We start from the raw sequence: 13,374 nt of genomic DNA, 5'->3' as shown, positions 1-13,374 counted from the left end.
GCATCGGGATTGAATACAACAGTCTCCATGCCCACTTTGCTTCATGGGAGTAATGTCGCAAACAGTCTACGCTTTGATCATTCCCTGGAAGACCTGTAGTAGTTTCCGATGCACATCTGGAGGCATTCTGTAATCTGTGGACTTTCAAAGTGTTGATGAATCACAGAAATTGCATCGGGATGGAATACAACAGTCACCGTGCGCACTTTCCTCCGTGGGAGTAATGTCTCAAACTGTCTACGTTTTGATCGTTCGTTGAAAGACCAGTAGTAGTTTCCGATGCACATCAGGAGGCATTCTGTAATCTGTGTACCTTCAAAGTGTTGATGAAACACAGAAATTACATCGTGATTGAATACAACAGTCACCATGCGCACTTTCCTCCATGGTTGTAATGTCTCAAACAGTTTACGCTTTGATCGTTCCCTGGAAGACCAGTAGTAGTTTCCGATGCACATCTGGAGGCATTCGGTAATCTGTGGACTATCAGAATCTTGACGAGACACAGAAATTGCATCGGGATTGAATACAACAGTCACCACGCGCACATTCCTCCTAGGGTGTATTGTCTCAAACTGTCTACGCTTTGATCGTTCATTGCAAGACCAGTAGTAGTTTCCGATGCACATCTAGAGGCATTCTGTAATCTGTGGAGCTTCAAAGTGTTGATGAAACACAGAAATTGCATCGGGATTGAATACAACAGTCACCATGCGCACTTTCCTCCATGGGAGTAATGTCTCAATCAGTATACGCTTTGATCGTTTCCTGGAAGACCTGTAGTAGTTTCCGATGCACATATGTGGGCATTCTGTAATGTGTGGACAATCAGAGAGTTGATGAAACAAAGATATTGCATTGGGATTGAATACAACAGTCACCATGCGCACTTTCCTCCATGGGAGTAATGTCTCAAACAGTCTACGCTTTGATCGTTCCCTGCTTGACCAGTAGTAGTTTCCGATGCACATCTGGAGGCGTTCTGTAATGTGTGGACTTTCAAAGTGTTGATGAAACACAGAAATTACCTCGGGATTGAATACAACAGTCACCATACGCACCTTCCTCCATGGGAGTAATGTCTCAAACTGTCTACGCTTTGATCGTTCCCTGGAAGACCAGTAGTAGTTTCCGATGCACATCTGGAGGCATTCTGTAATCTGTGGACTATCAGAGTGTTGATGAAACACAGATATTGCATTGGGATTGAATACAACAGTCACCATGCGCACTTTCCTCCATGGTTGTAATGTCCAAACAGTTTACGCTTTGATCGTTCCCAGGAAGACCAGTAGTAGTTTCCGATGCACATCTGGAGGCATTCTGTAATCTGTGGACTATCAGAGTCTTGATGAGACACAGAAATTGCATCGGGATTGAATACAACAGACACCATGCGCACTTTCCTTCATGGGTGTAATGTCTAAAACAGTTTACGCTTTGATCGTTCCCTGGAAGACCAGTCGTAGTTTCCGATGCACATCTGGAGGCATTCTGTAATCTGTGGACTACCAGAGTGTTGATGAAACACAGAAATTGCATCGGGATTGAATACTACAGACACCATGCCCACTCTCCTCCATGGGAGTAATGTTGCAAACAGTCGACGCTTTGATCGTTCCCTGGAAGACCAGTAGTAGTTTCCGATGCACATCTGGAGGCATTCTGTAATCTGTGGACCTTCAAAGTGTTGATGAAACACAGAAATAGCATAGGGATTGAATACAACAGTCACCATGCGCACTTTCCTCCATATGAGTAATGTCACAAACAGTCTACGTTTTGATCGTTCCCTGGAAGACCAGTAGTAGTTTCCGATGCACATCTGGAGGCATTCTGTAATCTTTGGACTATCAGAGTGTTGATGAAACTCAGAAATAGCATCGGGATTGAATACAACATTCACCATGCGCACTTTCCTCCATGGGAGTAATGTCTCAATCAGTTTACGCTTTGGTCGTTTCCTGGAAGACCAGTAGTAGTTTCCGATGCACATCTGGAGGCATTCTGTAATCTGTGGACTATCAGAGTGTTGATGAAACACAGATATTGCATTGGGTTTGAATACAACAGTCACCATGCGCACTTTCCTCCATGGTTGTAATGTCCTAAACAGTTTACGCTTTGATCGTTCCCAGGAAGACCAGTAGTAGTTTCCGATGCACATCTGGAGGCATTCGGTAATCTGTGGACTATCAGAGTCTTGATGAGACACAGAAATTGCATCGGGATTGAATACAACAGTCACCATGCGCACATTCCTCCATGGGTGTAATGTCTCAAACAGTTTACGCTTTGATCGTTCCCTGGAAGACCAGTAGTAGTCTCCGATGCACATCTGGATGCATTCTGTAATCTGTGGACTATCAGAGTGTTGATGAAACACAGAAATTGCATCGCGATTGATTACAACAGTCACCATGCGCACTTTCCTCCACGGGAGTAATGTCGCAAACAGTTTACGCTTTGATCGTTCCCTGGAAGACCAGTAGTAGTTTCTGATGCACATCTGGAGGCATTCTGTAATCTGTGGACCTTCAAAGTGTTGATGAAACACAGAGAGTGCATCGGGATTGATTACAACAGTCACCATGCCCACTTTCCTCCATGGGAGTAATGTCGCAAACAGTCTGCGATTTGATCGTTCCCTGGAAGACCAGTAGTAGTTTCCGATGCACATCTGGAGCCATTCTGTAAACTGTAGACTATCTGAGTGTTGATGAAACACAGAAATTGCATCGGGATTGAATACAACAGTCTCCATGCCCACTTTGCTCCATGGGAGTAATGTCGCAAACAGTCTACGCTTTGATCATTCCCTGGAAGACCTGTAGTAGTTTCCGATGCACATCTGGAGGCATTCTGTAATCTGTGGACTTTCAAAGTGTTGATGAATCACAGAAATTGCATCGGGATGGAATACAACAGTAACCGTGCGCACTTTCCTACGTGGGAGTAATGTCTCAAACTGTCTACGCTTTGATCGTTCCCTGGAAGACCAGTAGTAGTTTCCGATGCACATCAGGAGGCATTCTGTAATCTGTGTACCTTCAAAGTGTTGATGAAACACAGAAATTACATCGTGATTGAATACAACAGTCACCATGCGCACTTTCCTCCATGGTTGTAATGTCTCAAACAGTTTACGCTTTGATCGTTCCCTGGAAGACCAGTAGTAGTTTCCGATGCACATCTGGAGGCATTCGGTAATCTGTGGACTATCAGAGTCTAGATGAGACACAGAAATTGCATCGAGATTGAATACAACAGTCACCACGCGCACATTCCTCCTAGGGTGTAAAGTCTCAAACAGTCTACGCTTTGATCGTTCATTGCAAGACCAGTAGTAGTTTCCGATGCACATCTAGAGGCATTCTGTAATCTGTGGAGCTTCAAAGTGTTGATGAAACACAGAAATTGCATCGGGATTGAATACAACAGTCACCATGCGCCCTTTCCTCCATGGGAGTAATGTCTCAATCAGTATACGCTTTGATCGTTTCCTGGAAGACCTGTAGTAGTTTCCGATGCACATATGTGGGCATTCTGTAATGTGTGGACTATCAGAGTGCTGATGAAACACAGAAATTGCTTCGGGATTGAATACAACAGTCACCATGCGCACTTTCCTCCATGGGAGTAATGTCTCAAACAGTCTACGCTTTGATTGTTCCCTGCTTGATCAGTAGTAGTTTCCGATGCACATCTGGAGCCGTTCTGTAATGTGTGGACTTTCAAAGTGTTGATGAAACACAGAAATTGCCTCGGGATTGAATACAACAGTCACCATGCGCAATTTCCTCCATGAGAGTAACCTCTCAAACAGTCTACGCTTTATCGTTCCCTGGATGTTAATGTAATAGTTTCCGATGCACATCTGGAGGCATTCTGTAATCTGTGGACTATCAGAGTGTTGATGAAACACAGAAACTGCACCGAGATTGAATACAACAGTCACCATGAGCACTTTCCTCCATAGGAGTAATGTCTCAAACAGTCTTCGCTTTGATCGTTCCTGGAAGACCAGAAGTAGTTTCCGATGCACTTCAGGAGGCATTCTGTAATCTGTGGATCTTCAAAGTGTTGATGAAACACAGAAATTATATCGGTATAGAATACAACAGTTACCATGCGCACTTTCCTCCATGGGAGTGATGTCTCAAACTGTCTACGTTTTGATCGTTCCCTGGAAGACCAGTAGTAGTTTCCGATTCACATCTGGAGGCATTCTGAAACCTGTCGACCTTCAAAGTGTTGATGAAACCCAGAAATTGCATCGGGATTGAATACAACAGCCACCTTGCGCACTTTCCTCTATGTGAGTAATGTCTCAAACAGTCTACGCTCTGATCGTTCCCTGGAAGACCAGTAATAGTTTCCGATGTACATCTGGAAGTATTCTGTAATCTGTGGACCTTCAAAGTGTTGATGAAACACAGGAATTGCATCGCGATTGAATACAACAGTCACCATGCGCACTTTCCTACATGGGAGTAATGTCTCAAACAGTCTACGCTTTGATCGTTCCCTCGAAGACCTGTAGGAGTTTCCGATGCACATCTGGAGGCATTTTGTAATCTGTGGACCTTCAAAGTGTTGATGAAAAACAGAAAATGCGTCGGGATTGGATACAACAGTCACCATTGGGATTTTCCTCCATGGGAGTAATGTGTCAAACTGTCTAAGTTTTGATCGTACCCTGGAACACCAGAAGTAGTTTCTGATGCACATCTGGAGGCATTCTGTAATCTGTGGACCTTCAAAGTGTTGATGAAACACAGAAAGTGCATCGGGATTGATTACAACAGTCACCATGCCCACTTTCCTCCATGGGAGTAATGTCGCAAACAGTCTACGCTTTGATCGTTCCCTTGGAAGACCAGTAGTGGTTTCCGATGCACATCTGGAGCCATTCTGTAATCTGAGGACTATCTAAGTGTTGATGAAACACAGAAATTGCATCGGGATCGAAAACAACAGTCTCCATGCCCACTTTCCTCCATGGGAGTAATGTCTCAAACAGTCTACTCTTTGATCGTTAACTGGAAGTCAATGTAATAGTTTCCAATGCACATCTGGAGGCATTCTGTAATCTGTGAATTATCTGAGTTTTGATGAAACACAGAAACTGCATCGGGATTGAATACAACAGTCACCATGCGCACTTTCCTCCATGGGAGTAATATCTCAAACAGTCTACGGTTTGATCGTTCCCTGGAAGACCAGTAGTAGTTTCCGATGCACATCTGGAGGCATTCTGTAATCTGTGGACCTTCAAAGTGTTGATGAAACACAGAAATTATATCGGTATAGAATACAACAGTTACCATGCGCACTTTCCTCCATGGGAGTGATGTCTCAAACTGTCTACGTTTTGATCGTTCCCTGGAAGACCAGTAGGAGTTTCCGATTCACATCTGGAGGCATTCTGAAACCTGTCGACCTTCAAAGTGTTGATGAAACCCAGAAATTGCATCGGGATTGAATACAACAGCCACCTTGCGCACTTTCCTCTATGTGAGTAATGTCTCAAACAGTCTACGCTCTGATCGTTCCCTGGAAGACCAGTAATAGTTTCCGATGTACATCTGGAAGTATTCTGTAATCTGTGGACCTTCAAAGTGTTGATGAAACACAGGAATTGCATCGCGATTGAATACAACAGTCACCATGCGCACTTTCCTACATGGGAGTAATGTCTCAAACAGTCTACGCTTTGATCGTTCCCTCGAAGACCTGTAGGAGTTTCCGATGCACATCTGGAGGCATTTTGTAATCTGTGGACCTTCAAAGTGTTGATGAAAAACAGAAAATGCGTCGGGATTGGATACAACAGTCACCATTCGGATTTTCCTCCATGGGAGTAATGTATCAAACTGTCTAAGTTTTGATCGTACCCTGGAACACCAGAAGTAGTTTCTGATGCACATCTGGAGGCATTCTGTAATCTGTGGACCTTCAAAGTGTTGATGAAACACAGAAAGTGCATCGGGATTGATTACAACAGTCACCATGCCCACTTTCCTCCATGGGAGTAATGTCGCAAACAGTCTACGCTTTGATCGTTCCCTTGGAAGACCAGTAGTGGTTTCCGATGCACATCTGGAGCCATTCTGTAATCTGTGGACTATCTAAGTGTTGATGAAACACAGAAATTGCATCGGGATCGAAAACAACAGTCTCCATGCCCACTTTCCTCCATGGGAGTAATGTCTCAAACAGTCTACTCTTTGATCGTTAACTGGAAGTCAATGTAATAGTTTCCGATGCACATCTGGAGGCATTCTGTAATCTGTGAATTATCTGAGTGTTGATGAAACACAGAAACTGCATCGGGATTGAATACAACAGTCACCATGAGCACTTTCCTCCATAGGAGTAATGTCTCAAACAGTTTACGCTTTGATCGTTGCCTGGAAGACCAGTAGTGGTTTCCGATGCACATCTTCTGACATTCTGTATTGTGTGGACTATCAGAGTGTTTATGAAACACAGAAACTGCATCGAGATTGAATACAACAGTCACCATGAGCACTTTCCTCCATAGGAGTAATGTCTCAAACAGTCTTCGCTTTGATCGTTCCCTGGAAGACCAGAAGTATTTTCCGATGCACTTCTGGAGGCATTCTGTAATATGTGGATCTTCAAAGTGTTGATGAAACACAGAAATTATATCGGTATAGAATACAACAGTTCCCATGCGCACTTTCCTCCATGGGAGTGATGTCTCAAAGTGTCTACGTTTTGATCGTTCCCTGGAAGACCAGTAGTAGTTTCCGATTCACATCTGGAGGCATTCTGTAACCTGTCGACCTTCAAAGTGTTGATGAAACACAGAAATTGCATCGGGATTGAATACAACAGCCACCTTGCGCACTTTCCTCCACGTGAGTAATGTCTCAAACAGTCTACGCTCTGATCGTTCCCTGGAAGACAAGTAGTAGTTTCCGATGCACATCTGGAGGCATTCTGTAATCTGTGGACCTTCAAAGTGTTGATGAAACACAGGAATTGCATCGCGATTGAATACAACAGTCACCATGCCTACTTTCCTACATGGGAGTAATGTCTAAAACAGTCTACGCTTTGATCGTTCCCTCGAAGACCTGTAGGAGTTTCCGATGCACATCTGGAGGCATTTTGTAATCTATGGACTATCAGAGTGTTGATGAAACACAGAAATTGCATCGGGATTGAATACAACAGTCACCATGCGCACTTTCCTCCATGGGAGTAAAACCTCAAACAGTCTACGGTTTGATCGTTCCCTGGAATACCAGTAGTAGTTTCCGATGCACATCTGGAGGCATTCTGTAATCTGTGGACTTTCAAAGTGTTGATGAATCACAGAAATTGCATCGGGATGGAATACAACAGTCACCGTGCGCACTTTCCTCCGTAGGAGTAATGTCTCAAACTGTCTACGCTTTGATCGTTCCCTGGAAGACCAGTAGTAGTTTGCGATGCAAATCAGGAAGCATTCTGTAATCTGTGTAGCTTAAAAGTGTTGATGAAACACAGAAATTACATCGTGATTGAATACAACAGTCACCATGCGCACTTTCCTCCATGGTTGTAATGTCTCAAACAGTTTACGCTTTGATCGTTCCCTGGAAGACCAGTAGTAGTTTCCGATGCACATCTGGAGGCATTCGGTAATCTGTGGACTATCAGAGTCTTGACGAGACACAGAAATTGCATCGGGATTGAATACAACAGTCACCACGCGCACATTCCTCCTAGGGTGTATTGTCTCAAACAGTCTACGCTTTGATCGTTCATTGCAAGACCAGTAGTAGTTTCCGATGCACATCTAGAGGAATTCTGTAATCTGTGGAGCTTCAAAGTGTTGATGAAACACAGAAATTGCATCGCGATTGAATACAACAGTCACCATGCGCACTTTCGTCCATGGGAGTAATGTCTCAATCAGTATACGCTTTGATCGTTTCCTGGAAGACCTGTAGTAGTTTCCGATGCACATATGAGGGCATTCTGTAATGTGTGGACAATCAGAGTGTTGATGAAACACAGATATTGCATTGGGATTGAATACAACAGTCACCATGCGCACTTTCCTCCATGGGAGTAATGTCTCAAACAGTCTACGCTTTGATCGTTCCCTGCTTGACCAGTAGTAGTTTCCGATGCACATCTGGAGGCGTTCTGTAATGTGTGGACTTTCAAAGTGTTGATGAAACACAGAAATTGCCTCGGGATTGAATACAACAGTCACCATGCGCACTTTCCTCCATGGGAGTAACGTCTCAAACTGTCTACGCTTTGATCGTTCCCTGGAAGACCAGTAGTAGTTTCCGATGCACATATGGAGGCATTCTGTAATCTGTGAACTATCAGAGTGTTGTTGAAACACAGATATTGCATTGGGATTGAATACAACAGTCACCATGCGCACTTTCCTCCATGGTTGTAATGTCCAAACAGTTTACGCTTTCATCGTTCCCAGGAAGACCAGTAGTAGTTTCCGATGCACATCTGGAGGCATTCTGTAATCTGTATACTATCAGAGTCTTGATGAGACACAGAAATTGCATCGGGATTGAATACAACAGACACCATGCGCACTTTCCTCCATGGGTGTAATGTCTAAAACAGTTTACGCTTTGATCGTTCCCTGGAAGACCAGTAGTAGTTTCCGATACATATCTGGAGGCATTCTGTAATCTGTGGACTACCAGAGTGTTGATGAAACACAGAAATTGCATCGGGATTGAATACTACAGTCACCATGCCCACTCTCCTCCATGGGAGTAATGTTGCAAACAGTCGACGCTTTGATCGTTCCCTGGAAGACCAGTAGTAGTTTCCGATGCACATCTGGAGGCATTCTGTAATCTGTGGACCTTCAAAGTGTTGATGAAACACAGAAATTGCATCGGGATTGAATACAACAGTCACCATGCGCACTTTCCTCCATATGAGTAATGTCACAAACAGTCTACGTTTTGATCGTTCCCTGGAAGACCAGTAGTAGTTTCCGATGCACATCTGGAGGCATTCTGTAATCTTTGGACGATCAGAGTGTTGATGAAACTCAGAAATAGCATCGGGATTGAATACAACAGTCACCATGCGCACTTTCCTCCATGGTTGTAATGTCCAAACAGTTTACGCTTTGATCGTTCCCAGAAAGACCAGTAGTAGTTTCCGATGCACATCTGGAGGCATTCTGTAATCTGTGGACTATCAGAGTCTTGATGAGACACAGAAATTGCATCGGGATTGAATACAACAGACACCATGCGCACTTTCCTCCATGGGTGTAATGTCTAAAACAGTTTACGCTTTGATCGTTCCCTGGAAGACCAGTAGTAGTTTCCGATGCACATCTGGAGGCATTCTGTAATCTGTGGACTATCAGAGTGTTGATGAAACACAGAAATTGCATCGGGGAGGAATACTACATTCACCATGCCCACTCTCCTCCATGGGAGTAATGTTGCAAACAGTCGACGCTTTGATCGTTCCCTGGAAGACCAGTAGTAGTTTCCGATGCACATCTGGAGGCATTCTGTAATATGTGGACCTTGAAAGTGTTGATGAAACACAGAAATTGCATCGGGATTGAATACAACAGTCACCATGCGCACATTCCTCCATGGGTGTAATGTCTCAAACAGTTTACGCTTTGATCGTTCCCTGGAAGACCAGTAGTAGTCTCCGATGCACATCTGGATGCATTCTGTAATCTGTGGACTATCAGAGTGTTGATGAAACACAGAAATTGCATCGCGATTGATTACAACAGTCACCATGCGCACTTTCCTCCACGGGAGTAATGTCGCAAACAGTTTACGCTTTGATCGTTCCCAGGAAGACCAGTAATAGTTTCTGATGCACATCTGGAGGCATTCTGTAATCTGTGGACCTTCAAAGTGTTGATGAAACACAGAAAGTGCATCGGGATAGATTACAACAATTACCATGCCCACTTTCCTCCATGGGAGTAATGTCGCAAACAGTCTGCGATTTGATCGTTCCCTGGAAGACCAGTAGTAGTTTCCGATGCACATCTGGAGCCATTCTGTAATCTGTAGACTATCTCAGTGTTGATGAAACACAGAAATTGCATCGGGATTGAATACAACAGTCTCCATGCCCACTTTGCTCCATGGGAGTAATGTCGCAAACAGTCTACGCTTTGATCATTCCCTGGAAGACCTGTAGTAGTTTCCGATGCACATCTGGAGGCATTCTGTAATCTGTGGACTTTCAAAGTGTTGATGAATCACAGAAATTGCATCGGGATGGAATACAACAGTCACCGTGCGCACTTTCCTCCGTGGGAGTAATGTCTCAAACTGTCTACGCTTTGATCGTTCCCTGGACGATCAGTAGTAGTTTCCGATGCACATCAGGAGGCATTCTGTAATCTGTGTACCTTCAAAGTGTTGATGAAACACAGAAATTACATCGTGATTGAATACAAGAGTCACCATGCGCACTTTCCTCCATGGTTGTAATGTCTCAAACAGTTTACGCTTTGATCGTTACCTGGAAGACCAGTAGTAGTTTCCGATGCACATCTGGAGGCATTCGGTAATATGTGGACTATCAGAGTCTTGATGAGACACAGAAATTGCATCGGGATTGAATACAACAGTCACCACGCGCACATTCCTCCTAGGGTGTAATGTCTCAAACAGTCTACGCTTTGATCGTTCATTGCAAGACCAGTAGTAGTTTCCGATGCACATCTAGAGGCATACTGTAATCTGTGGAGCTTCAAAGTGTTGATGAAACACCAAAATTGCATCGGGATTGAATACAACAGTCACCATGCGCACTTTCCTCCATGGGAGTAATGTCTCAATCAGTATACGCTTTGATCGTTTCCTGGAAGACCTGTAGTAGTTTCCGATGCACATATGTGGGCATTCTGTAATGTGTGGACAATCAGAGTGTTGATGATACACAGATATTGCATTGGGATTGAATACAACAGTCACCATGCGCACTTTCCTCCATGGGAGTAATGTCTCAAACAGTCTACGCTTTGATCGTTCCCTGATTGACCAGTAGTAGTTTCCGATGCACATCTGGAGCCGTTCTGTAATGTGTGGACTTTCAAAGTGTTGATGAAACACAGAAATTGCCTCGGGATTGAATACAACAGTCACCATGCGCACCTTCCTCCATGTCAGTAATGTCTCAAACTGTCGAAGCTTTGATCGTTCCCTGGAAGACCAGTAGTAGTTTCCGATGCACATCTGTAGGCATTCTGTAATCTGTGGACTATCAGAGTGTTGATGAAACACAGATATTGCATTGGGATTGAATACAACAGTCACCATGCGCATTTTCCTCCATGGTTGTAATGTCCAAACTGTTTACTCTTTGATCGTTCCCAGGAAGACCAGTAGTAGTTTCCGATGCACATCTGGAGGCATTCTGTAATCTGTGGACTATCAGAGTCTTGATGAGACACAGAAATTGCATCGGGATTGAATACAACAGACACCATGCGCACTTTCCTCCATGGGTGTAATGTCTAAAATAGTTTACGCTTTGATCGTTCCCTGGAAGACCGGTAGTAGTTTCCGATGCACATCTGGAGGCATTCTGTAATCTGTGGACTATCAGAGTGTTGATGAAACACAGAAATTGCATCGGGATTGAATACTACAGTCACCATGCCCACTCTCCTCCATGGGAGTAATGTTGCAAACAGTCGACGCTTTGATCGTTCCCTGGAAGACCAGTAGTAGTTTCCGATGCACATCTGGAGGCATTCTGTAATCTGTGGACCTTGAAAGTGTTGATGAAACACAGAAATTGCATCGGGATTGAATACAACAGTCACCATGCGCACATTCCTCCATGGGTGTAATGTCTCAAACAGTTTACGCTTTGATCGTTCCCTGGAAGACCAGTAGTAGTCTCCGATGCACATCTGGATGCATTCTGTAATCTGTTGACTATCAGAGTGTTGATGAAACACAGAAATTGCATCGCGATTGATTACAACAGTCACCATGCCCACTTTCCTCCACGGGAGTAATGTCGCAAACAGTCTAAACTTTGATCGTTCCTTGGAAGAACAGTAGTAGTTTCCGATGCACATCTGGAGGCATTCTGTAATCTGTGGACTATCAGAGTGTTGATGAAACACAGAAATTGCATCGGGATTGAATACAACAGTCACCATGTGCACTTTCCTCCATTGGTGTAATGTCTCAAACAGTTTACGCTTTGATCGTTCCCTGGAAGACCAGTAGTAGTTTCCGATGCACATCTGGAGGCATTCTGTAATCTGTGGACTATCAGAGTGTTGAAGAAACACAGATAAGGCATTGGGATTGAATACAAAAGTCACCTTGCGCACTTTCCTCCATGGTTGTAATGTCTCAAACAGTTTACGCTTTGATCTTTCCCTGGAAGACCAGTAGTAGTTTCCGATGCACATCTGGAGGCATTCTGTAATGTGTGGACTATCAGAGTCTTGTTGAGACACAGAAATTGCATCGGGATTGAATACAACAGTCACCATGCGCACTTTCCTCCATGGGTGTAATGTCTCAAACAGTCTACGTTTTTGATCGTTCCCTGGAAGACCAGTAGTAGTTTCCGATGCACGTCTGGAGGCATTCTCTAATCTGTGGACTATCAGAGTGTTGATGAAACACAGAAATTGCATCGGGATTGAACACTACAGTCACCATGCCACATCTTCTCCATGGGAGTAATGTCGCAAACAGTCGACGCTTTATCGTTCCCTGGAAGACCAGTAGTAGTTTCCGATGCACATCTGGAGGCATTCTGTAATCTGTGGACCTTCAAAGTGTTGAAGAAACACAGAAATTGCATCGGGATTGAATACAACAGTCACCATGCGCACTTTCCTCCATATGAGTAATGTCACAAACAGTCTACGTTTTGATCGTTCCCTGGAAGACCAGTAGTAGTTTCCGATGCACATCTAGAGGCATTCTGTAATCTGTTGACTATCAGTGTGTTGATGAAACACCGATATTGCATTGGGATTGAATACAACAGTCACCATGCGCACTTTCCTCCATGGTTGTAATGTCCAAACAGTTTACGCTTTGATCGTTCCCAGGAAGACCAGTAGTAGTTTCTGATGCAAATCTGGAGGCATTCTGTAATCTGTGAACTATCAGAGTCTTGATGAGACTCAGAAATTGCATCGGGATTGAATACAACAGACACCATGCGCACTTTCCTCCATGGGTGTAATGTCTAAAACAGTTTACGCTTTGATCGTTCCCTGGAAGACCAGTAGTAGTTTCCGATGCACATCCGGAGGCATTCAGTAATCTGTGGACCTTCAATGTGTTGATGAAACACTGAAATTGCCTCGGGATTGAATACAATAGTCACCATGCGCACTTT

The sequence above is a fragment of the Schistocerca gregaria genome, chromosome 9, assembly GCF_023897955.1.
Source record: "Schistocerca gregaria isolate iqSchGreg1 chromosome 9, iqSchGreg1.2, whole genome shotgun sequence".
NCBI lineage: Eukaryota > Metazoa > Arthropoda > Insecta > Orthoptera > Acrididae > Schistocerca > Schistocerca gregaria.
The sequence above is the reverse complement of the archived record's forward strand: the minus strand, read 5'-3'. Positions refer to the sequence as shown.